Below are 22,659 nucleotides of genomic sequence, written 5' to 3'. Positions count from 1 at the left end.
AATCCTAATTGAGGTCATAGCATAGTAGCGGAATGGGGTGATAATCATGGGATTGTTTGGGGACGCCCTCACCTTGTATGGTAGTGAGGTTTATATAGAGTGTACCTTCGAATCTCCTTCGTTGGATGCACTTGAGCCTTCTTCGGGTAATCGTTGGATCTTAACAGTTAGATCCGTTGATCAATAGACTTCTAATAGTTTGGACTAGTAGAGGACTCCTGAGATAACCTTTAGGTTATGTGATGATTATCCCTTCGATAATGATTATCTGCAGCCGTCAATTCGAGTCTGCCATTATTAGGGTGATTACCCTAATCCATAAGTAGGATTAGGGCGCGCTTGCAGCCGAATAAGCTTTCTTCTTCAGCAAGCCATCTTCCGGATCCGGTTTGCTCGGGAGCGAGTCGGATCTCTCCGTCTCGACCGGGGTCGAGGGTCGAACCAGGTATGAACCCGGTCTGATCATAATCTCTCTGTATCACGAGCCCCCCAGACCAAGCGTTCAGTTGATCCCGAGGGCTTGGTTTTTAACTGGGTTCGTCGTCAAGTGATAATGTCACATCCTCCTAGCCGGTACCCTAACTGGCATAGCCGAGAGTGTGATCCACAGCCCGAAGATCAGGTATCGAGTAATCAACCTCCCACATAAACAATAACATAATCATGAACAATAATAATCGATGTGCGAAAGATAAACCATAGATCCAAATAAGGAAAGAATGAATCATATATAAATCAGAGTACTAAATATAATCAGAGTGTCTAAATCAGATAAGTAAACTGAGGCGAAATCCCACTCTACAACCAGCGGAAAAGTAGTTCTAAAAGAGAAGAAACAGGATAGAATCTAATCCCAATAGCAGGTACAATAGGTAACTAAATTGTTCTCAATCTTATAGACAATATCCCTATACGTATAAATCTCATAAATGGCACAAGGGCACTTCCACTCTATGGTCGGACTAAGCATCGTACGGAGCATAACCACTCGCGGGATCTTCAGTGTAATTGTTGTAACCGCAATCACTTTCCTGGAGATATGCCTCTTCTCCTTGCGCTTCTTCATACGAGCAGTCATGATACTCGAACACTGTAGAATAGTCTAACAAACATTGTACAAAAAGGAATGAGTTTCAAAGAAACTCGATAAGGCGCTTAAATCCATAATAACATAAATGGCGGGATTACAAAACAAACATAAATGCAATATGGTATGAGACAAACAATGAATGTATGAATCTAACTCTATGTATGCTGGTCTCTAATGGCAGACATGCTTTAAGTCATAGCACCGTACTTCTTTAGGAAAGTCTCATTCACTCATCATCAGTTGGTAATGGGTCCTTCATCCCTCAGGACATTCCATGGCTGGGGTATAGGTCACCACTCTCTCACATCACCATTGGTCTAAGTACCGGCGCATGTCAGGGTAAAGCCTAGCCAAATGCAAGTCTTCTACTTAGTTACATCAAGTCGGATCCGGATACGTCCATTCCTCGTCCCCGACGATCCTTTCCGGTATCCTTCACACTAGAGTCCTCATAGTCCCTGACTACGGACTCATCAACCCTATTGGTTATCCACATATGGTAAACGGGAAGCTCTCACGTCCCCTCACGGGTTGGTTACCGGTCTTGAGCGCCCGTGAGCCCAAGTCTATCCATATGCAACCCTACCAATAAATGGCCCCCACAATGTGATTCCTGTCCTCTCACGGGTTGGTTACCGGTCTTGAGCGCCCATGAATCCCCATTGCTACCACGGGTCGTTCGGTCTCAATACCCCTCCGATTAGGGTCTGACATAACGGGACATCCTAGCCAAACACTACTAGACAGTCCTAAATATGTCATTCAACAGTTTAGGAAGGTGTCCAGAGGGCATCTCCGGAAACATCCCATAATATTCCCGTAGTAGTCCTAGGACAGAAGTGTCAAAAGGACACCTCTCCTTTCCAAACCATACTTAAGCATACACAAGCATCAATTCATAACATCACATATATGGTAACTTCATATATGGAAATAAATCAATAATTACAATCAACTTCTATATAACTGGTAAGTAAATCATACATGAGTCAATTTAATCTAAACAAGTAATGCTACTGATATCAAGACAGTACCACAGTAGTGTAACATTATAAGAATCTAATTAAAGAGATAAATTAACAAGATTCAAATATAGAAACTAAGATATGCAATTTATGTTGTTAAAGAAGTAACCATCCTTACCTTTTATAACTTGCAAAGGAATCCTAAGAAATCAAGTAAGATCTTGACAAACTTGAGAAGAAGGTCCTAAACAAGTGTATACAACATATTAGGAAAGATCCCTAACAGAAAAGATATCAAAACATCCAAAACATACCAAATCTGGAGTTGCTGTACTCATTGGTCGATTGGATTGGTCTACTGTCCCAGTCGACCAATCAGTCGACCAATGGAGACAGTGGCCAACAAAATCAGAGTTTTAAGAATAAAGAACCGAATTTGGTGGTTCAAAAGGGTACTAAACAAGGGGTAAACTACATTGGTAGTATCCTAACATATAGAGGACCTCAAAACACTAATCGAATCAAGTTTTCAAGCTACAAATTAGGAAACAAAAAGTTATCATAATTAGATCAATCATGGTTCTTGAAGAATTCAAGATAGAAATCATAGACAAGAACAATAGGAGAATGAATCATTGATTCAGATAAAGATATCATGGAAGGCATACTTAGATCTTCAAGAAAATAGACCTAAGAGCATAAATCTAAATAAGGAAACAAAACTTACCATAGATGTAATTGTCATGATTCATGAAGAAAGCATGGTATGGTAGAAGAGAAACAACTAGAGATTGATAGATCATGGATCATGTAAAGAAAACACAGCGATTGACTACTAACATGATCAATATAGTAGATCTAAGAAGATCAGAATTTAAATCAAAAGATGAACGAAGACAAGATCATGATTTGATCATGATTCCTTCAAAAGCTTGCAATGATCATGGTTAAGATCATTGCATTAGCCATTAATCCTTAGGAAGATCATGAGAGACAAGTCCAGAGATGTTTGCAACAGAGAATGCAGCATCTCCTCTACTGTCTCAACTCAAAAAGGAAAGAAAAACAGAGATGGAGAAGAAGAAGAGAGTATAGACATACCTTTGATGCAAGAGGAAGAGTTTTGACGAAGATCCGTCAAGATAAACACCAAGGACGCAAGGGAGATGACTTGCAGAGGTCTTTGGTTCGTTCCAAAGAGTTTGGAGGCAGAAAATACGAAGTAGACTCGAGATTGGACTTAAATAGAGCAAGCAAGACCTAATTACCAAAGACAGAACCCATTGGTCGAGTGGATTGGTCGACTGGTCCAGTCGACCAATGAGTCGACCAATCAGTTCAGCAACTCCTAAACAGGGAATTGAAGGCCCAGATCAAATCCAATCCTAAAGGGGTTTTGCACACATAACAAGTGACTTACCTAATAGGTAGAAATGCCTTCAAACCATGATAGAGAGCACTCCAAGTCCATCAACTAATCCGATCTTCATCAAGATTCAGTTTCCATAAATAGAACCTCATCATCAACACTCATGGATTCAAAGCCAGACACCAAGTCCTCCACTGGGATGGCCCAAAGCTGACTTCTTACTTTACTTCGGGTCATTGGACCTACAAATAACAAAGTTTCAAGGTCAAGGTTAGGGCTGGGTTTCACAGATAATCTCTGCGTGTTTCATTAAATGTCATATCACATTTAATGCGGTGGTCACTTTTCCTCGAGCGTTGTGAGTGTAAGGCCACATATCTCCTTGCAGTTGATCTGTCGTGGCTCACGTCATCCAAGCGACGGTTTCCGAACGCCTATTTCGGATTCGTGAGTTCAAACTTTCAAAACGTCTTTCAATCTTGATCACTGATTTTGAATCAATCTCAATCGTTCAGATTCCCGAACACTCGTGCGGGAGTTTTAAAAGCGGTTCGTTGTCGTCGTAGGTTTCATTCTTCCTGTCTGGAATTTGAACCTTTGTTGTCTGCTTCGCGCCTTCTTGCTCTCAAGCTTCCGCCTCACTGAATCAGTAAGTTTAATGGTCTTTTTCTTTTTGTAGTTTACTGAAACAAGTAATGGCGGACGATAGGGCTTCTCTGGTACCCAGTGTTGGTAATAGCAGTGAGGCTTTTGCTTCTCCTGCTCCCGAGCACGATCGGATAGTGATAACAAAACCCTAAGCGTCCCTCGGCGCGAGTTCGCTGAAGTTTCTCAAAAAGGTTTAGAAAGAAAAACCAAAACTTCTCCCCGTCCTTCTCGAGTCCGGATCTTCCAAGATTGTCGAGTCTTCTAGGCAGCCTCAAACTTCCGGGTCCGATGGTGGACCTGGCTCTGTTCCCTCCATTTACAATGAGGAAACTCTTCTTTCAGCTGTCCAAGATTTTGATTTTCCTTCCTCATATCAGGTTAGGGCTCCCCACCCTGATGAGAGGGTTGATTCATCCCTTTCGGGTGAATTTTCTCTGTATATAGATGCATTAGAAAGCGGGGTTCACTTTCCCTTTTTTAATCCTTTGTTCTCCGCAGTTCTGAATCATTGGAACATTTGTCCCGGAATGCTCCTCCCCAATAGCTGGCGTCTTATCGTCGGCTTCTTGGGTTTGTGTTTTGAACTTGGCATTACGCCATCTCTTTCTCTCTTTGTACATTTTCATGTTCTTTCTATCTCCCATCCTCCTGGATGGGTTTTTTCTCGTCCAAACGCAATAAGGCTGAACTTGATTGGAGGGGCAGCATCCTTGTCAAAGGAACTTGCCCTTCTAACAACAAAAGATGGCGCGAACGATACTTTTTCTGTCGAGCGCCTCCATCAGATCTTAACTTCCCAACCACCTGGAGGAGGTGTACTTCTTCTTCCGAGAATAACCGAGGCCTTCCCTTATCCAGAGAAGACAAGGCTGCCGTCAGGAAGATCAAATCCATTCCATGGTATCAAGAGATACATGGACTTGAAGTGGAGTATAACTCCATCCTTCAGTACTGGGGCTTGGCTCATTGTGAGCTTCTAACCACCATCCTTTAATTTGACTGAAGTGATATGTTTTTAATTCGACTCTTGTCCTTCTTCTTTGCAGGTGCCTCCAAGAATGAACCCCCGAGCTGCGGGGTGAAGGCCGCTAGGGCCGTTGTGATAGCCGAGCAACGATCGCCCAGAGCCTTGACCGTAGATCAAGAGGCTTCTATTCCCTCTCCCGACCCCTCTTATAGGGGTATCAGGAATATCAGGCCCGTGGCTGATGCTTCGGGTAAAGGGAAGAAACCGATGGTGGAGAGGTCTAATGTCTCTTCCTCCGCCCGAACCAAGAGGAGGCATGACACAATTGATGCTCCCTCCAATAAAAAATCCAAAGTTTCAACGGATGGTGAGGAGGTCTTCACCCCCGGTGGACCCCTGAAGGCGACCGACAGGGTGACTCGGGATCCCGACAAAGCTGCGAGAATGGAGCTCCCTCGGTCTTGCTCCTTCGATCGCCGAGAATTTGAAGCCCTGGATGACACCTCCCTTGTTAGTCAATCTACAAGGTACCGGTCTTCTTGCTTAGTTATTTTTTCATAATTTCTTATGACTTCTTCTGATATTTTCCGCCTTCCTAGGAATGCTGTGTTGAGCTTTTATCAACACATGGAAGCATTGAGCCAGGTTGGTCGCACCAGCTCCTTGCAGCAAACTCGTGAAGAGAATTTGGCGAAAGCCAATTCTGAAATAGACCAGCTGACTGTAGCTGCTGTGGAGCTGCAGAAAAAGCATGAGGAAGAAGTGATCTCCCTCAAGGAGGCCCTCGAAGCGTCGAAGATTCGTGCCGCTGCTGCCGAGCGCGAGGCCAGGAAGCAAAAAGCAGCTGCCACGTTGTTTGGTGACAGGCTTGAATTCAAAAGTAGGGAGCTCGAAGAACATCTGAAGTTGGCGATCCCTAGCAAGCCCGAGCATATAAAGCCAGAGCTTCGGAAGGAGTGTGTTCGGAAATACCTGAACAGCGTACCTTTCTCCGAGCTGCTAGGTATCTACAACCTTCAAGCTTATCGCTTGGGGCAGAACGGCGTTTGGGAGCGAATCCTCGGATCAATCCCTACCTTCGACACTGCTCCCTTTCGTGAGGTGTGCCACAAAGAGGTCTTCCGGAAAGTTGGTCTGGATCTCCCGAACTGGGCTCAGGAAGAAGATGATCCTTTTCTAGCTGACCCTCAATATGAGGCATACCTGGCTGACGAGCCGGCACTTCCAGAGGAGAAATCACAAGCCGAGTCTCAAGTTGCTGCTGTAGAGGACTCAGCCAATGCCATTCTTGAGGAAGGCTCTTCTCATGATCCTGAGAAAAGTCCTCCCGACCAGGGTCCCTCGGGCAACAATGAAGAAAAGGCTTAGGGAGTTATCTTTTTGTACAGATTTACCCTCTATTTAATGAATAGACATTTCTTTCTCATGTTGGCCTTTATATTTCCCCGTCTCCTACCGAAATCTTGCCTTGAATATGAAAGTATTAATGATAAAACTCATCACTTAACTTTACATTCCTTGCCGAATAATCATCTTGTAGAAATATTGTGAAGATGCGTTTCGGGAAGATGCATTAATCTTCTCCACTACTTCATTTATTGCAAAGTCCGCACGTTTCCCTTCTGCAAAGTTCAAACGTTTTCTTGCCTTTGTATACCATTCACTGTTTCCAATGAATCGGAAATACATCCATTATTTTAATGGTGGTGCGACGATTGGAGGTATCTCTACATCAGGTGCTCGCTTCCACATGTTTCCATGTGGCATCCCTCCGACCGTTGATCTTGCTTTTTGCGGATTTCGAAGCGTCATTTGGATCTAGGTCGTCGGTTGTCCTTAGCCTTCAACCGTCGTCTTAATACCTGAGGCTATTTAAAGCCTTCGTGGGTACTCTCCATCTATCCTGTATTCTGCAAGTTAGATTTGCTAAAGTGTTAAAGTGACCTTTCGTCCTTCGGCCTGCTTCCGTATTCCTCGTACTCCAACAATAGCTCTATCAACTTCTGAACAAGTGAGTTTCTTGATTACTCATCTCTTTCCCCACTTCCCCCCTGAGTAAACTGCACAGTAGTTATACTTGGGGTTTAGTTATTTGGTTTTGTTGGAAGTGATAAAAAACTAGGGTTTTCCCTCTTGTTGTTGTCGTTTATTTCTGTACTGATACGGCTTGTTTGTTTGCATAGTGCCTCCCAAGATCAACCCGAACTTTATCAGAGCAAAGTCTTGCAAGAAAATCGTTCCGTCGGTGGTGGTTGGGGCCAGTGCGGTGGTTTCAGCTAGTGAATCCTCCAAGCGTAAGGCGGCTGCTGCCGGTGAATCTTCAAGTCGATTCCCACAGTTTCTATTGATGCCGTCCCTGCTCCTCCTTTGCCCGAAGTGATCGCTCGTCTTTCCCAGGAAGATCTTGATCACTCCGTTGCCGATGGTGCTGCCGACGCCCCTGCTGGTGAGACTATTGGTGCACCCCCGAAAGGGACTCTTCGGGCATCTGAGGCAACTATGTTGGTGTCTGATGAAGGTGTGGTCCCAGCAGGTGCTGCTCCTATTTCCAACTCCAGTGCTTGTTTGGCATCCTCCTCCTCTCCTTCCGAGTTGGAGGATTTTGCCACTGGGAAGCGTCGTCGGGTGACAAGTGATGCAGCTCATCCTTCTCTTGGTGTAGCTCATCCTTCTCATCCTTCGCCTCGAATTAGTGTCAAACGAGTTTGACAGAGCGTTGGAATGGTGTACCTGCTGCTCGAATGACTTCGAGAGCGCAGTTCTTTCCAAACTTCCGATGAAGTCTTTACGAAGTCACTTGGTGATGTAAGTCTTTCTTCATTATCCTCCGATTCCGAAAAATTACTTTTCTCGCTCCTCGTTAACTCGGAAGTTGTTTGCAGGGAGTCTTGCTGGTAACTTCCACAACCAAGTGGAAGCGATTTACTAGGCTCGATAGATTGAGCAATGAAGTTTCTAGGCTTCGGGGAAATCTCCGAAGCTAAAGATGTTGAGATTGCTCGCCTTCGGAATCTAGCTTGGGAGGTGGCGGGAGAAAAAAATTCGATGATTGGTCGTCTTCGGTCGGACTTGGATGATGCTAGGGAGAAGATCCGGCGATCGGAGCGAACAGTTGGAAAGTCGGAGCCAAAGGATCTGAAACGTTACACGAAAGGCAAGTCATGTCAATCCTTTGCCCGAATCCCTTCCAACCGATGTTTGCGAGCTGCGTCTTCAAGTATTTACACGTAAGCCTTTTGTTGATATGCTTTGAATGCTTATAACTCGCAGCGTCGTCCCGGGATGGTGAGAACGAAGTATGGGAATCAATATTAAGGAAGGATCCTCATTTTGATACGACTCCCTACGGTCTTGTTTGCCATTCCCAAGTATTTATCGACACGGGTATTCCTCCTCCCGACTGGACCAAGGATAAGATTGATCCTCCACCTTCCGATCCGGATATTATGCATTATCCGGAAGATTCTCCTGTTTATTCTCCCCTGGAAGAAGTCAATTATGACGAGCTTGTCCTGAGAGTGCGAGTTTGGTCGAGGACCATGCTTCTCCTGGACAAGCTGGACAAAGAGTATGAAATTGCGGAGGATTTTATGCATACCGAAATATTTTTGTAGTCCTCATTTCTTCTCTTCTTTTCCTTGAATCCCCACCAATGGTTGACTCATATGTTTGTTCTAGCAAAGTCGCGTCGATCTTGTATAACTTCTCAACAATTCACCTATCATGACTTTCTTTTTTGACCGAAGATTGTATCCAGCTCTTGTAATTGTTTTGATACTGGCCTCTTTGGATCTTTTGAAGAAATAAGAAATTAACTTTATCTTGAACTTTGCTAGCCACTTGAATCGCTGTTGCATTAGGTCTTAGTTGTTTGAAACAATGCCTTTACTTAAGGATTTCCAGAGAAATACAATAAGTCTGAGAAGGAACTCACTCGGGTTTTAAACCGATGCCTTTACTTAAGGATTTCCGGAGAAATGCAATAAGTCTGAGAAGGAACTCACTCGGGTTTTAAACCGATGCCTTTACTTAAGGATTTCCGGAGAAATACAATAAGTCTGAGAAGGAACTCACTCGGGTTTTAAACCGATGCCTTTACTTAAGGATTTCCGGAGAAATACAATAAGTCTGAGAAGGAACTCACTCGGGTTTTAAACCGATGCCTTTACTTAAGGATTTCCGGAGAAATACAATAAGTCTGAGAAAGAACTCACTCGGGTTTTAAACCGATGCCTTTACTTAAGGATAATTCAAAAATTCAATAAGTCTTGAAGGAACTTACTCGGGTTTTAAACCGACGCCTTGCAAAAGGAACTCACTCGGATTTTCATCCGATGCCTCGACTTAAGAAAGTCCAAAAATTTCCATAAGTGTTGAAGGACCCACACGAATTTTTATCCGATGCCTTATAGTTGGATCTTGTTCTTGAATGTGGCTTACATAGTAAATCGGCCACTGTTTTTTATCTTTTTCCCGAACAAGTACTGCACTGACCGCCGAAAGGGACGTCGCTAGATATAGCTGTAATATTTCCCCATTCTCTGGTCTGGACAGGATCGGTGGTTGTCCAAGTGCTTCTTTTAATTCCTCGAAAGCTTTCTAGCACTCTTTAGTCCACTTTGCTTCCTTACTGCCCTTCAGGTCTTTAAGTGCCTTGAAGAAAGGCAAACATTTTTCTCCAGACTTGGAGATGAATCGATTTAAAGCAGCAACTCTCCCTGTTAAACACTGCACATCCCGAACAGTTTTGGGAGCCTCCATATCAATCGAGCTTGTATTTTGGCGGGATTAGCCTCAATTCCCCTCTCGTGATACCATGAAGCCCAAAAATTTGCCCGAGGAGACTCCAAAGGCACATTTTTCTGGGTTTAGCTTCATTTGATGTTTCCGCAGTACTGAGGATACCTCAGTCAAATCTGCAATATGATTTGCTTTTGTAAAGCTTTTCACTAGCATGTCGTCAACATAAGCTTCAACATTCTTTCCTATCAGCTCTTTGAAAATCTTGTTGACGACCCTCTGGTATGTTGCTCCTGCATTCTTCAGGCCAAAAGGCATGACCTTGTAATAATAGCTCTCACGATCAGTCATGAAAGCCGTATACTTCTCATCCTCCTTATTCATAAGGATCTGATTATACCCTGAGTAGGCATCCATGAAACTTAAAGTTTCATATCCTGCAGTCGCATCTATCAAGAGGTCAATCCGAGGCAACGGGTAGCAATCTTTTGGGCAAGCTTTGTTAAGATCTGTGTAGTCTGTACACATCCTCCACTTCCCATTCGCCTTTTTTACCATTACTGCGTTGGCCAACCAAGTTGGGCACTCAATTGGTTCTATGAAACCAAAATTCTTAAGTTTTTCAACTTCGCTTCGAACGGCTTCATACTTTTCAATGGAGAAATTTCTTCTTTTCTGTATCACTGTGATGAACACATTTATGTGTGAAATCTTAGGGCATAAAGCATGCATTTTATACACTTAGAATGGAGTTACCTTGGGTTTTATGTTGTTTTTGCAGATTTTAGGACTTTTCAAGACTTAAGCAAATATTTGGAGTTTTGGGCTTGAATCATGCTATTTCACACGTCAAGAAGTCCATTCAAATTCTCAAATGCGAAAATGGGCCTGATCTGGAGCATGATGGGCTAGAGATGTGTGATTACGGGCCAACTCCGAAATATTGAAGAGATAAAGAAGGCAAATTTGATCTACGGCTGAGATTTTAAATCAAATCTACAGAGATATTATTGAGAGAGTCCAGATGGAAAAGAGTCCTTGCATACCTCAATATCTTATTTTCTATTTGGGATCTGATTAAAGAAAGAAAAAGAGGAAAAAGAATTATATTCAGATGAGGATGAAGCAAAAATCCCGTTTTTGAATGCCTCTGTCCAGTTTCGATCAAACCCTTCATCGAACGGTCATCCGATGTCCGATCGTGCTGATTTTTGGAGGAGAGCTTCACGACTACTTAAACCTCAAATCCAACGGTGGGATTATGCATCTGATCTCTAAGTCGGCACGATTAGTACGTCAAAACCCTAATTGGATGAGTCAGATAATAACCCTGAGTTTTATTCAAATTCAGCCGTGCTTCATATCTCATGTAAACTCTATAAAAGGAGAGCCTACTCCATCAAAGGGAAACGTGTATTAGAGCTTAATAGAAGCATTCTTTCTTCTCTCTTCAATTTATTTATGTTTTCTCTAGTTTTCTTTGCTTGCAGTTGTGAGATTTTAAATTTCTAGATTAATGTTTAGATTTAATTTTTATGTAATGCAATTCAAGTTCAAGTTTCAAGTTCAAGTTTCAAGTTTTTAGATTCGTTTTTCTCTGGGTCTAGCAATTGCAGATTTAGATCATTCTAGATCTAGATCTGGTTATTAGGGTTGGTTGAGATTCGAATCATTTGTTCAATTCGCAAGTAAGTAATTTTTCTTTATTAATCTTCTCTCCTCCCTCCATTCCCGCTTCTATCTACCCATCCATATTCTTAATTTAGGATTTACTTTCAGCATTATTTATTGTTCTGCCTATTCATTCATAATCTCGGACCACATAACCGGAGCAAGCCTACGCCCCCCCCCTCCCGGTGGCGGGTGGTGTTGCATCACCCCCCCCCGGGGGGGTGTCTCCGCATTTTAGTTATTTCCTTTTCCTTTTATTGCTTTGTTTATTGCTTTGTTATTTGCTTTCTGTTATTTACTTTCTGCCTATTCATTCATAATCTCGGACCACATAACCGGAGCAAGCCTACAGTCGTGCCTCTGCTTCTGGTGACGGGTGGTGTTGCATCTGCATTTTCCTGTATTTTATTTATGAATTGATTGTGTTTAATTTATTGTTCGTTTCAATTCGATTGCATTAGACGTACAGATTAGGATCGTTTAGTTTAATTAATTAGTTAACAAAAATTGAATCATTCCACTCTCGCATTACTATTAAGAAGTTGAATTATAAGTGGCATATCTCCTTGAGATCGACCCGTTAGCTACACGATACCGTGCGCTTGCGGTTACTTTTAAAATTCACAAACAAGTTTTTGGCGCCGTTGTTGGGAGGTATTAGTCCACTTTGTTTTTCTAATTCTTAGGTAAATCGAAGTGATTTAAAAATAAAAAAATAAAATTCAAAGATATTACTCTTAACTTGAGTAGAAACAAAAACGTATAGTAGTCCCCACTCTACTGCAGAATCCCCAGGATTCGATTGTAGGTGGTTCTGAAGACTATACGGATTCCCTTGCTGTCAAACCTATAAGTGCTCAGCTATACGGCAACCTTACAGCTTTGGAATCATTGTTTCAATCTTTGCTGTGGGAAATTCACTATTTTCCTTTTTGTTTTTGTTATTTTCTTTCTTTTATTCTTTAGTTAATTTATTTTTATAAAAATTAAAAAAAAAAATCCTTTCTTAGGGAGCCATTAGTTGCATTAGGGAGTTAGTACATGTGTGTCTGGACTCGTGATTCTACAAATCGAATTGTCCGAGTGTCTAACTTGACCATGGAAGGTCTACCTCCACCACCTCCACCTAAGAGTCTTAGGGATAGATTTTATCCTACCCGATCTGCACAACCTTCTTGTATACGTTTACCTGAAGTGAGGGGTAATAATTTTGAGCTCAAATCTCATTATCTATCTATGTTACCCCAATTTCATGGGCTACCTGATCAAGATGCATATTTGTTCCTTAGAGAGTTTGAGGAGGTTTGTGTCCTTATGAAGGTACAACAACTTACTGATGATGCCGTAAGACTACGGTTTATTACCTTTGCATTAAAGGACCAAGCTAAAAAGTGGCTTTATAGCTTACCTAGGGATAGCATTATCACATGGGAACAATTTACTGTGCTCTTCTTGAAAAAATTCTTTCCTTTCTCTAAGACGAATAAAATAAGAAATGATATTCTTCAATTTCGTCAGAAACCCAATGAGTCTTTTGCTAAGGTAATGGAGAGGTTTCAAAGCCTTCTCCAAGAATGCCCTCACCATGGTATAGAATTATGGCATTTATGCCAAATAATTTATGAGGGTATCGATTATCAAAGCAAGCAACTTTTAGAATCTATGTGCCCCACAGGATTTACATCATTCACTGATGATTCCGAAGCTTGGGAATTTCTTTTAGACCTAGCAGATAAAACTAGAGAATGGGAGTCAACCCAAGAATCTGAAAAGACTAGTAGGGGATATTTTGTTAATAGCCAAGTTCATAAGGAAGTACAAATAGATAATCTTTTAAAAAAGTTAGAGACTTTGGTAGTTAAGGCTGCACCACCATCACCAAGTCAAGCACATTTTATTGACAATTCTATTGCTATGTGTGCATGGTGTCAATCTCCTACACATGTAATTGAGGAATGTCCTAGCTATTCTGGAGGCCAACATGAAAATGTCAGTGCGATGTTTCCAAACCCGTACAGCAACACGTACAATCCTGGGTGGAAGAATCATCCTAACTTTTCATGGTCTCAAGGGCAAAACCAAAATGGATTAAACAATTATTCCACACAAAATCAATTTGGTGCCCCTCAAAAGCAAAATGCCCAATTTTCTCATTATCCAAATGTCCAGCTCCCTCAAGCCCCAAATTTCCAGAATGCCAATTTAGCTAGACCTATCAATCCACCTATTGTGCCTCATATGCCTCACATTGCACAAAATCAATCATCACCTGGTTTCAACAGAGGTAACAATCCAGAGTTTTCTCGTCTCTCTTCCTTAGAGAAGAATATGGAAGTACTTTCCAGCACCTTCATGACTTCTATGCATAATATGGAAAAACAAATTTCCACTCTTGCAAGTGCTTTATCTGAGCGAGAAAAAGGTAAAATGCCTAGCCAACCTGAGTTAAATCCTAGGATTCAGATTCAACAAAGACCACAAAATCAAGTCAACCAAGTTGAATCCTCCCATTCTTCTTTAGCTTCAATTAATTCTGTGTCTGCATTGAGAAGTGGGAAAGGGTATTTAACAGGTGAGTCACATATTAATGAAAAGAGCGAGATTAGTGACCACTGTGATGAGGAGAATGTTCAAGTATCTCCTAATGAGGGTTTGTCTAAGAAACCCATAGAAGTTGAGGATGAGCCAGTTGCTTTAGCAGTACCTAAGTTTGGAGAACCACTATCAGAAACTATGAGAAAAGAGCAAATTTCAAATGAGAGTCTTTATGTTCCTAAGGCCCCTTATCCTAGTCGTCTAGTTAATAAGAAGAAGACTGCAACTATGGAGAAAATTTTTGATGTCTTCAAAAAGGTAGAAGTGAATATCCCTCTTTTGGATGTCATATCTCAGATCCCCGCCTATGCAAAAGTGTTGAAAGATTTATGCACTCATAAAAGAATCACTAGCATTCCCAAAAAGGCGTTCTTGGCAGGTAACATTAGTTCCATCATTACTCAACCTTTAGTAGCCAAATATAAGGATCCAGGGAGCCCCACCATAGCTTGTGTCATAGGCAATACACACATTGAACATGCTTTACTTGATCTTGGTGCAAGTGTGAATCTTTTGCCTTACCATGTTTATAAGCAACTAGGACTGGGAGAATTGAAAGCAACTAGAACTACTCTTCAGTTGGCAGATAGGTCAATTAAGATTCCTAAAGGGATGGTTGAAGATGTTTTACTGAAAGTGGGAGAATTTATTTTTCCAGTTGATTTCATTGTGCTAGATACTAAACCTTTTTCAATCAAGGATGAAATCCCAATAATTTTAGGAAGACCATTTTTGGCTACTAGTAATGCATTAATCAATTGTCGAAATGGCCTCTTACGATTATCTTTTGGAAATCAAACTGTAGAGTTTAATATGTTCAGGATAGGGAAACAACCACAAATTGAAGAAGAGATCAATATGCTTGAGGAATCTTTTGATTTTCCTAATGATGTGATTACCAACTTTGAGATTGATTTTGATTCTAAATTTCAAGAATGTATGGATATGTTGGATGATGATAGTGAAACTTTCTTTTCCGAAGTTTTAAATTTTCACACACCTTTGGAGCCTATTAATCCTCTATCCATCTCCATCTCCATTCCCAAGCCCTCAATAATTGAACCCCCCAAGATAGAATTGAAAGAGTTGCCTTCTAATTTAAAGTATGCTTTCCTGAGACAAGATAATCATCTTCCTGTTATTGTTGTCTCTGATTTAACTTCTGACAAAGCAGAAGAGTTGATCACACTTGTTGAATGATAATAGAGAAGCATTGGGTTGGTTTGTCACTCATATCAAAGGTCTAAGCTCTTCCATTGAACAATATCATATTCATCTTATGAAAGATGCAAAACCTTCTAGAGAACCTCAACGTATGATGAGAATTTTTTTTAACATTGTGAATGTTTTTCTTGAGATCTTTAGAGATGATTTTTCGATTCACGGTTTTTCTTATTTGGAGTGCCTTCCCCATCATACATTGATATTGAAGATAAGACTAAAGCTTCCCATGATGACTGAAAGGTATACCCCTCATTTGTCTTCTTTGTTTAGCATACATGCATTGAGGACATTGCATTACTTAAGTGTGGGGGGGATAGCTGCGTTGTAGATTTTAACTTTGACTTTTGGTTATTATACATATTCTTTCAATTGCTATGATGTGTGAAATGAGAGTGATTTTGGCACCCATCATGAACACATAAAAACCCTGTTGAGAGGAAGGTAACTTGTATATATGTTGAGATGAGACTTTCCTTAGAAAAATAAAAGGCCCTTAACTTAAGGCGTTGAACCATCTATGAGTTTTGTGGGTCCTTGTTTCTTTGGCTAGAAGTTGAGATCAATTTTGTGTATGGCATGACAAAAGAAGAAAGAAAGAAAAAAAAAAGAGTAGAAAGTAAAAGTTGAATTCCTTGGAACTAGACAGGGGCACTCCGACTCGGGAATCGAGGTGACTTGATCGAAACTCTTAGGAAGGAGATTATTGAAAAGAATTCTCGCATCACTGTCTATGTGGGCATATGCAAAGCAAAGCTACAAAGTAACTTGGGTTTCTGGTGTCTGCTCCACCATGTCATTCAAGCCAACCGTAGTGGAGTAATGTAGAGTTCCCTACTCAAAAGAAAAAGAAAAGAAAAAAAAAAAAAAAAAAAAGAGAAATAAATACAAGTGTCATCAATGCCTTGGTAAAATTGTTTGGTCAAAAATACTTCAAAACCTTAGTCCTTGGTCCCCTTACTTTATGAGTGGTTTTGCTTAAAGGAGAGGTGTACTTGAAAGATATAAGGTGAGTCCTTGATTGAGATATATGCTAAGTCTCAAGAATCAATATGGGGTAATAAAGTTCAAGTGTGGGGGATCTTAAATCAATTGTGAGAAAAATTGTCATAGCTATTGATCCTATATGAGTACTTACCAATTGTTAGAGTTGGAATTTGCAATGTTTTATTTTGAGCTAAAATTGGAATTTTGGATGTACATTCACTGCAAACATCCACGAGACAAAACTCGTCCTCTAGGGGTAACCTATTGGTTTAAAGGCCTGTTGCACATGCTAAGTGTAACCGTGATTCCTACGAAAGTGAGTTAGAATTTATTTTGTTGCAGTAGTTTCTTACCTGCATTTGTATTTTTCTTTAATTTTTGCTTGAGGACAAGCTTAATCTAAGTGTGGGGGAATCTGATGAACACATTTATGTGTGAAATCTTAGGGCATAAAGCATGCATTTTATACACTTAGAATGGAGTTACCTTGGGTTTTATGTTGTTTTTGCAGATTTTAGGACTTTTCAAGACTTAAGCAAATATTTGGAGTTTTGGGCTTGAATCATGCTATTTCACACGTCAAGAAGTCCATTCAAATTCTCAAATGCGAAAATGGGCCTGATTTGGAGCATGATGGGCTAGAGATGTGTGATTACGGGCCAACTCCGAAATATTGAAGAGATAAAGAAGGCAAATTTGATCTACGGCTGAGATTTTAAATCAAATCTACAGAGATATTATTGAGAGAGTCCAGATGGAAAAGAGTCCTTGCATACCTCAATATCTTATTTTCTATTTGGGATTTGATTAAAGAAAGAAAAAGAGGAAAAAGAATTATATTCAGATGAGGATGAAGCAAAAATCCCGTTTTTGAATGCCTCTGTCCAGTTTCGATCAAACCCTTCATCGAACGGTCATCTGATGTCCGATCGTGCTGATTTTTTGAGGAGAGCTTCACGACTACTTAAACCTCAAATCCAACGGTGGGATTATGCATCTGATCTCTAAGTCGGCACGATTAGTACGTCAAAACCCTAATTGGATGAGTCAGATAAAAACCCTGAGTTTTATTCAAATTCAGCCGTGCTTCATATCTCATGTAAACTCTATAAAAGGAGAGCCTACTCCATCAAAGGGAAACGTGTATTAGAGCTTAATAGAAGCATTCTTTCTTCTCTCTTCAATTTATTTATGTTTTCTCTAGTTTTCTTTGCTTGCAGTTGTGAGATTTTAAATTTCTAGATTAATGTTTAGATTTAATTTTTATGTAATGCAATTCAAGTTCAAGTTTCAAGTTCAAGTTTCAAGTTTTTAGATTCGTTTTTCTCTGGGTCTAGCAATTGCAGATTTAGATCATTCTAGATCTAGATCTGGTTGTTAGGGTTGGTTGAGATTCGAATCATTTGTTCAATTCGCAAGTAAGTAATTTTTCTTTATTAATCTTCTCTCCTCCCTCCATTCCCCGCTTCTATCTACCCCTCCATATTCTTAATTTAGGATTTACTTTCAGCATTATTTATTGTTCTGCCTATTCATTCATAATCTCGGACCACATAACCGGAGCAAGCCTACAGTCGTGCCTCTGCTTCTGGTGACGGGTGGTGTTGCATCTGCATTTTAGTTATTTCCTTTTCCTTTTATTGCTTTGTTTATTGCTTTGTTATTTGCTTTCTGTTATTTACTTTCTGCCTATTCATTCATAATCTCGGACCACATAACCGGAGCAAGCCTACGATCGTGCCTCTCGCTTCGGTGACGGGTGGTGTTGCATCCGCATTTTCTGTATTTTATTTATGAATTGATTGTGTTTAATTTATTGTTCGTTTCAATTCGATTGCATTAGACGTACAGATTAGGATCGTTTAGTTTAATTAATTAGTTAACAAAAATTGAATCATTCCACTCTCGCATTACTATTAAGAAGTTGAATTATAAGTGGCATATCTCCTTGAGATCGACCCGTTAGCTACACGATACCGTGCGCTTGCGGTTACTTTTAAAATCCCCAAAAAAAAAAAAACCCCCCTCACCCCCCCCTCCCTAAATTTTTTTTCTTCCAAAACCCCCCCCCCCTCCCCCCCCCCCCCCCCGCAACCAACCAAAACCATCTTTTCTCTCTTGAAGAAATAACTTCAACTCATCTTTAAATTCTTCCAGCTGTTCAGACCCGATATAAGTAATCTTTTTCTCATCCTCGGTACACAGCTGGATTTGTTCCAGCTTCTCCACTGGTTCGGGTCTTTGCATCTCTGTCTCTTCCCGATCATCTCGAACTTCTATGGGGAGGGCAGTTACCTTCCTCGGGCCCTCCTTGTCTTTTAAATAGGCAACATAACACTGCCGAGAGATCTTCTGGTCAGAGGAGACTTGACCAATTCCCATATCGATCGGGAATTTTATCTTCAGGTGCTTTGTCGAAACAATAGCACCTATCTTGGATAAAGATGGTCGCCCGAGGATCATATTATAAGTGGCAGTTCCCGAACCACCAAAAAATTGATTCGGACAGTTGTTTCCTTAGGAAAACTTCCAATGGATAAATCCAACTGGACCGATCCTTCAGCCACTGCAAATGACCCTGCAAAACCATATAGATGTGTGGATGAAGGTTTCATCAAGTCCTGATCCACCTTCAATTTTTGATACACTTCGTAGGAAATTAGGTCAGCTGCAGACCCTGTATCAATCAAAACTCTATGCACTTCCCGTCGTGCAATCTCTACCTTGATGACTATAGCATCATCATGAGGTAAACAAACATCTCTTTCATCTTCCTCGCTAAAGGTGATAGAATCTTCACCATTCAGCTTCTTCCGCTTCTGCGTCTCTCCGGTTCCAACAAATTTGGATTTTGTTTTCAGACTCCAGAGTGATTCGGGCTCTAGTCCCCTGAAGATGGTAAGGATTGGTGACCGAGTAGCTTCAATCACCTCCTTGCCCTTCTTTGATTTCGGGGCCTCCCTTGATCATTCCGAACTAACCGAACGATCCCTTTTCGGAGCAGCCGCTCGTGGCTCACGTGGCTCCTCCCTTCTTCTGCTAACGAAACTAGACAGATGTCCCTGAGATATTAATCTCTCAATATCTGCCTTCAGATGACGACAGTCATTAGTATAATGACCATAGTCCTTGTGGAATCGGCAATACTTTTCTCGATCCTGTTGCTCTCCGGGTTTCAAAAGAATTTTAGGCGGCCACTTTAAAATATTTTTTCTTTTGAGGATATTTAAAATATCAGCCCGAGGAGCATTCAATGGAGTGTACTCACTTTTACCGGGGGACCTTTGGCGCCAAGGATGAGATTTTCCAACCCGATCACGAACATTTTTCTTTGGCTTCTGCTTCTGCTCAGGAGCCTTCTGTTCCTTATTGGAGACTTTATTATCTCCTTGGCGAGCATCTAGAATCTCCATGACTTCAGCCTGCTTCTGGCATCTCTGTACCAACTCAGCATAAGTCGCAGGCATATCCTGTAGTAATAACTCCAGGAGTTTCCGATTAGTGAGTCCCGTGAATAGAGCAGTTTTGGCTACTTGTTCATCCAAATTTTCTATCTCCATCGTCAATTTGTTGAATCTTTTCAGAAACTCTCTGATTGATTCGCTCTTTCCTTGTTTGACAAGAAACAAGGTTTCTTCCGTTTTCTTGACCTCGTATTCCACTCTGGAATCGCCCTATGAATTGGCGCGCCAATTCGTCAAAGTTTACGATCCTTCCGAGGGGAGGTTCGAAAACCACTTTTGTGCTTTGCTCCAGTAAGTGATGAACCAAAAACCACCATAAAATTTCATCGGAATTACCCGAAAGCGCCATGGTCTGTTGGTAATAGCCGATGTGAGCTGTTGGATCTCCGGAGCCATCGAATGTTGAAAAGGTAGGCAAACGAAAGTTACGGGGAAACTGATATCCCGCAATTGGCTCAGCAAAGGGAGTCTTTCGAATGACTGAGTAAATATCCTCGATTATTCTTCCCTTAGCCAACTGCCCTAATTTCTCATTGATGTTGGCCAATTCCGACCAATCCGGGTCGGGTGATCTTCAACAATATGATCACGACCTCGATTAACACGATCATCCCGTGCTACTCGATCATCACGAACAGCCCGTCCTTCCCGAACATTCCACTCGTCGCGAATCGCTTGATCATCACGAACGGTTCTTCGACGGTGGGTGAGTGAGTTCTTACCCCGTATCCAACCTTGGGTTTGAATCGGTTGTACTCTCTTGCGGTCTCGTCGAACCGATCGTCTCGCCTCGGTTGATCATCAATCCTCCTAAGTCCTCGGTCTCCTTCACGGAAATTCTGATCGATATTCCGGTCTTCAGCCAATCTCTGGTCACGTGGCAATGCACGTCTCCCTGAATCGCGCTGATCAGGCTCTTGTGGTAAAACCACTAGTCTGGTGAGCATGCGGAGTGCTTGGCTCACCTCCAAGAGTTGAATCTTTACCTGATCCAATTGATCTTGGATTGTATCAGGAGGAGGATTACATCCTCCCTGGCCACCATCTACCTCGATAGGATTTTGGCTTTCCTGGGGAATATCTGGATTATTCACTCCAGGGATCTGAACACCGGAATTACGTTGTGCAGCGGCTGCTGATCTAGTCACCCTGGCTTTTCAAGTCGTTTCCCACAGACAGGCGCCAATTGATGCGTCCAAAATCTGCTCAGCCCTTAGATCTCCTCGTGATGTCCTGCAAAACGAAAGCGTCAGATGTGGCCCGACCGCTGGGGTCGGGAGTCCACCTCCAAAGGCTAAGTCAGTTGATGAACTTAATCACAAACGGATCTGCTAGAAGCACAGAGCTAAGGAATGAAGAACTGGGAAAGGTGATCTAGATAGCAGATCGCTGATAGTTTAGGTCTATTAGTATGTATCTGAACCTGAGTCTCAGATAGTATTCTTTTCGATCCCCTCACCTTGTATGGTAGTGAGGTTTATATAGAGTGTACCTTCGAATCTCCTTCGTTGGATGCACTTGAGCATTCTTCGGGTAGTCGTTGGATCTTAACAGTTAGATCCGTTGAGCAATAGACTTCTACTAGTTTGGACTAGTAGAGGACTCCTGAGATAACCTTTAGGTTATGTGATGATTATCCCTTCGATAATGATTATCTGCAGCCGTCAATTCGAGTCTACCATTATTAGGGTGATTACCCTAATCCATAAGTAGGATTAGGGCGCGCTTGCAGCCGAATAAGCTTTCTTCTTCAGCAAGCCATCTTCAGGATCCGGTTCGCTCGGGAGCGAGTCGGATCTCTCCGTCTCGACCGGGGTCGAGGGTCGGACCAGGTATGAACCCGGTCTGATCATAATCTCTCCGTATCAATGATAAAGATCACAAATTGAATTGGAATTGATTGGAATTGTAAAGAATGATGGGAATCAATTAAGTGAATGGTAATAATCAAGTTAGAATCATGAATTCATAGTAATCTAGACCTAACATGCATTTACATATCAGTTTTGAATCAAGACAAGGTTGGAATGGAAGAAATCAAAGTAATGAAATGTAAGCAATCCTAATTGAATCATAGCATAGCAGGAATGGGGTGATAATCATGGGATTGATTGGGGAAGACTCATGGTTAAGTGTTTGCAAGGTTGCAGCACTTCAAACATGGTCTTAAGATCATAATTTGGTAGGAAATGAATAGATTAGAAGAAGAATTGAAGGAATTATACCTTGAGTTGATGATTGATGTGCAATACAAATGATTGGAGTCAAAGATCTTCCCAAACACCAAGAAAAGCCCAAAAGAGTGTCCAACTTCATGCTCTGGAGTGCAAATGATTAGCCTAGGTCCTCATTCACGAGTTCCAAAAAGGTAGGGGCAAAATGTGAAGTGATTTTGTAAAAATTCGAATTCCATTAATGCTGGTCGATTGGCTGGTCGACTGTCAGTCGACCAAGCAGTCGACCAAGGCATGACAGCAACTTCAGGAGTGGATTTGGAAGGCCAGACATATCCGAATTGAGTTGGCTTTTCTCCTACAAGTCAATCACCAAGTCTAGTTTCGAGAAATACCGTCAGATTGATCACGGGGGTCCAATAAGTGCTTCAACTAATTCAATCTTCATCGATGCGCAGATTTTCACTCAACATTGACAATGTGCTCAAGTAAGGGGCATCATTGTCAATGTCCATAGTGTAAAATCCAGCTTTTACCTAACCTTGACCCGACCCGATCATTGTTGTGTTCGTAGGTCCGATGACCTGAAGTGGTGGTAGGAGGGACTTGTGGGCCCTGCTGGTTGAGGACGTGGTGTCAGAACTCCAGTACATGGACATTGATGATGCTGCTCCTTCCTTGAGCACATTATCAGTGTTAAGTTAGAATCTGCGCACTGATGAAGAGTGAGACAGTTCAGATATCAAACGGACTCCTGTGCATAATCCG

At 41.6% G+C, this 22,659-nt stretch overlaps 1 non-coding gene across 1 annotated transcript; it reads right to left on the bottom strand.

Annotated features, from left to right (window-relative positions):
- Positions 1-12,935: 12,935 nt before the first annotated feature.
- Positions 12,936-13,042, bottom strand: LOC149007374 (small nucleolar RNA R71). The gene has a single exon (XR_016175378.1). It is a non-coding gene; the product is annotated as a small nucleolar RNA R71 (small nucleolar RNA).
- Between the last annotated feature and the right edge of the window lie 9,617 nt (positions 13,043-22,659).

This window comes from Hakea prostrata, chromosome 8 (genome assembly GCF_041222555.1).
Source record: "Hakea prostrata isolate BN-2017 chromosome 8, UWA_Hpros_2, whole genome shotgun sequence".
NCBI classification, from domain to species: Eukaryota; Viridiplantae; Streptophyta; class Magnoliopsida; order Proteales; family Proteaceae; genus Hakea; species Hakea prostrata.
The sequence above is the reverse complement of the archived record's forward strand: the minus strand, read 5'-3'. Positions and strand labels throughout refer to the sequence as shown.